Here is a 4,378-nt window from a genome sequence, read left to right as displayed (position 1 = left end):
CATCACCACTCTCCTGGCTTTTTTCTCACCAATGCAGTTTTCAATACTCTTAAAACTTCCTCTTAAATCCCCATGATCATCCTACGTCCGTTGAGAAAAGCTATCAAAATAACCTGTTTGGAATCCCCAATACAGTCACCATAACCTTCTAAGCTGAGCTCTCCGGCTTGAATGTATCTGGTCCAGCAAATCCCCTTGGAAACCACTGTGTTGAACTGAGCTGTTTTGGAAGGTTCCCTAAGAAGACTAAGACTTATTACTGAGAGAACTTGTCCGCAACTATCCACTGTTCACAGAGACATTTTGGAACACTTTGGTTTGGAATAAACTTGTGCATACGTGAGCTGGACCCACAGTAGCAATACTTTCTGACTTACCCTCTTACTCATGAAGCATATTTTCTTATATTCAAGGGGGAAAAAATCATAAGACCTTATTCTTTTTCTTTTATTGGCTGGGTAGAATGTACTTTATTGATGGTACCTGACACGGCTGGGCTTGCTGAGCCCCTCCCCTTCTCCAGGGGATCTGGGTGGAAACTGTTGAAGGTGGGAGCTTCTCAGTATGTTAGGGGATCAAGCTGAAGTAAGCATTCCCCAACAACTGAGGGCCTCTCTTCCTCTAGTGCTGTTGCTGGGACTGCTGGTCCGGGGGTCCTTACTCCTTGGAGGCCATGTGGACCATGTTGCTGTAGCCAAATTGTCATACCATGGAAACGAGCTAGACAAAGTGGTTGTTGGGGGCAATGCCAGCCCCAGCATCACAGGTGGAAGAGTCACTGATAAAGTCACAGGAGACAACCTGATCTTCAGTGTAACCCAGGATGCCTTTTAGGGGTCCATCTGATGCCTGCTTCACCACCTTCTTGAGGTCACAGTATTTGACAGCCTTCTTCAGATGGAAGGTCAGGTCCACAACAGACACATTGGGAGTTGGGACATGGAAGGCCACGCCAGTGAGTTTCCCATTCAGCTCAGGGATGACCGTGCCCACAACCTTGGCAGTGCTGGTAGATGCAAGCTTAATGTCGTGTGAAGCCCCACGGCCATCAGGCCAGTTTCCCAGAAGGGCCATCCACAGTCTTCAGGATGGCAGTGATGACATGCATTATGGTCATGAGGCCCTTCATGATGCCAGAGTTGCCATGGATGACCTTGGCCAGGGGACCAAACACTTGGTGGTGCAGGAGGCATTGCTGACTGTCTTGAGGGACTTGTCAAACTTCTCATGGTTCACGCCCATCACAAACATGGGGACATGATCAGAAGGGGCAGGGATGATTGCCATTATGGGCCAACTCATTTCCAGTGAGTCCCAGCCTTCTCCAAGGTTGTGAAGACCCTGGTGGACTCTAAAACACATTGAGCACCAGCATCATCTCACTTGATGTTGGTGGGATCTCGCTCCTGGAAGATAGAGATGGGCTTCCCATCTTGTCATCACAAGTTTTCATAATAAGCTTCCCATTCTCAGCCTTGACAGTGACATTGAACTTCCATGGGTAGAATCCTACTGGAACTTGTAGACCATGCAGTTGAGGTCAATGAAGGGATCGTTGATGGCAAAAACTTCCACTTTGACAGAGTTAACAGCAGCCCTGGTCACCAGGTGCCCAATATGGCCCAATCCATGGACTCTGACCTTTACCATCAGGTCTCACAGATGCAACAGGGACTGCAAGAGAAGATGTGGCTGCCTGTCCAATGGGGAGGAGCAGAGAGCAGACCTAATTCTTTGTTATTAACTCTAAGTCAAGAAGATTAAGCCACAAAACAATTGTGAGGGATTTTTAATGCAAACTAGTTGTTGTTATTATTATTTAGGTGCCCTTGTATTGGTTCCGACTCACAGTAACCCAATGCATAACAGAACAAAGCACTGCCCAGTCCTGTGCCAACTCACACTTGGTGTTACGTCTGAGGCCACTGTTACTGCCATTGTGTTAATCCAGCTCTGTGGGGAGCCTCCTCTTTTTTGCTGACCTTCCATTTTACCAAATATGATATCCTTTTCCAAGGACTGGTCTCTCCTGACAACATGACCAAAGTATGAAAGAGGAAGTCTTGCCATCTTGGCTTCTAAGGAACTTTTTGGGCACACTTCTTCCAAGACAGGTTTGTTTTTCTGACAGTTCATGATACTTTTAATATTCTTCTCCAACACCATAACTAAAATGCATCAGTTCTTCTACAATCTTCTTTATTCACTATCCAACTCTTGCATACATATAAGGATATTATACTATAAAATACCATTATGGTATAAAATTATATTATATTATAAAATACCATGGTTTGGGTAAAGCACATCTTAGTCCTCAAATTGACGTCTTTGCACTTCAACGCTTTAAAGAGATCTTGTGCAGCAGATTTGCCTAATGCAATAAATGGTGGTGGTGGTTATGTATCGTGGAGTTGGTTCTGATTCATAGCGACCCTGCACTGTGTTTCTGAGGCTGTAAATCTTTACGGGAGCAGAAAGCCTCATCTTTCTCCTGCGGAACATCTGGTAGTTTCGAACTGGTCACCCTGAGATTAGCAGCCCGGTTCGTAACCACTACGCTGCCAGAGCTCCTTTAAATATGTGGTTTGATTTCTTGACTGTTGGTTTATGAGTGTAGATTGTGGATACAAGCAAAACAAAGTTTCTGACAACTTCAATGTTCTCTCCATTCACTGTCATGTTATTTATTGACCCAGGACTCCTGGCACTCTGGGCGGACTCTCAAACTCTGTGGCAGAATCATGTTATACCTCACTGCTCACGGTCAGCTCACTGCCAGTGTTGGCTCACCACAAACACTCAGAGGAGCCACGTGACATTCACATCTGTTTTTCTATGTCTGACACACAGGAAGTCGACATCACCAACAATTTGGTCATAAACCATAAAAAGAATGTGGTGCTGCAGGATAAGCACTGGACTGCTAACTGCCAGCTTGGCAGTTCAAACCCACCAGCCGCTCCTTGGAAACACTATACAGAGTCACTCAACAAGCAGCGATCCTTCTTAGCCTAGGAGAAAGATGAGGCTTTCTACTCCCGTGGAGATTTACACCCTTGGAAAGCCTGTACAGGCTCGCTATGGGTTGGAACCGACTCGACGGCACTTAACAACAACAACAACAACAAGAGAGAAACAGACTGAGGTATTTGGCAGGCCAAGACCCCATTTAATACTAACAAGATTAAGACCCGCAGGCAAGCCATCTAAAGTCCCCAGTGACTGGCAACCGTCTCCTCCCTTGCAAGCAAGCAAAGGTGACCAGGTGAGATGACTGATCTGGCTTGTTTCTACTCTTTTGTAAAGTTCTGTCTTCAAGAGCCAGACTTCCAGAAAAAAAGAGTGATGAGAAATGCAGTCTCCTGTGTATTCAGGGGGGGCCATGCGGTAAAGGAAGAGACTGATGTCATGAGATGCAAAGGACCCTCTGCCCCTTTGTTTCTCACTCTCTCACACACATTACTCATTCTTTCTTTCCCCACTATCTCCTATGCCTCAAAAAGGTTAACTTGCTACAAACCTTTCCCCACCCCTAGCCACAGCATTTGGTTACAAAATAGCACCCAGGTGCTCCATTCTGTCACCCTTTTACCTGTTCTACTTGTCACCTGGAATAACAACCATAGGGGTCTCTATCTGGTATCGGGGGTCCCTTGCTTTTTCCCCAGCACCTAGTCATATAGTGCAAGCACATGGTTGTTGTTGTTGTTGTTGTTAAGTGCTGTCGAGTCAATTCCAACTCATAGGAAGCAGCTCCATAAATACTTAAGGTACTGAGAACCAGAATTTACCGGTGTCTGTCTATGTCATAAAAGCAAAGTGGGCATTTATTTTGGGCATTGGGGCAATGTAAGTTTTTCTTTGATTTTTATGGTGGTTGTTACCAGTGGAGTTGATTCCAACTCATAGTGATTCTAACTGCCCCACAGAGTCTCCAAGGTTAACATAAGTAGTTCAAGAAGCGGAACTGTAGAAAGAACAAGACATCGGGGTTGGAGGAAGACACATTAACAACCTTCGAGACACAGATGACACAACCTAGCTTTCTGAAAGCAAAGAGGACTTGAAGCACTTAACTGACGAAGATCAAAGCCTACAGCCTTCAGTATGGATTGTTGTTGTTAAGTGTTGTCGAGTAGTTTCCAACCCATAATGACCCTGTATAGGGTTCCCAAAGGGCAGCTGGTGAGCTTGAACTGCCAACCTTGCGGTTCAAACGACTTTGTAGTCCAGCGCATTACCTCACAGCGCCACACCAGGGCTCCTAAGTATGGCTTACACTTCATCATACATAAAACAAAAATCCTCACAACTGGGCCAATAAGCAATATCAGGATAAATGGAGAAAAGATTAAAGTTGTCGAGGATTTCATTT

At 45.3% G+C, this 4,378-nt stretch overlaps 1 pseudogene; it reads right to left on the bottom strand.

Annotated features, from left to right (window-relative positions):
- Positions 1 to 657: 657 nt before the first annotated feature.
- On the bottom strand, positions 658 to 1,650 carry LOC102830809 (annotated as a pseudogene).
- Between the last annotated feature and the right edge of the window lie 2,728 nt (positions 1,651 to 4,378).

This window comes from Chrysochloris asiatica, unplaced genomic scaffold (genome assembly GCF_000296735.1).
Source record: "Chrysochloris asiatica unplaced genomic scaffold, ChrAsi1.0 scaffold00281, whole genome shotgun sequence".
Lineage (NCBI taxonomy): Eukaryota > Metazoa > Chordata > Mammalia > Afrosoricida > Chrysochloridae > Chrysochloris > Chrysochloris asiatica.
This window is presented reverse-complemented; position numbering and strand designations above follow the sequence as displayed.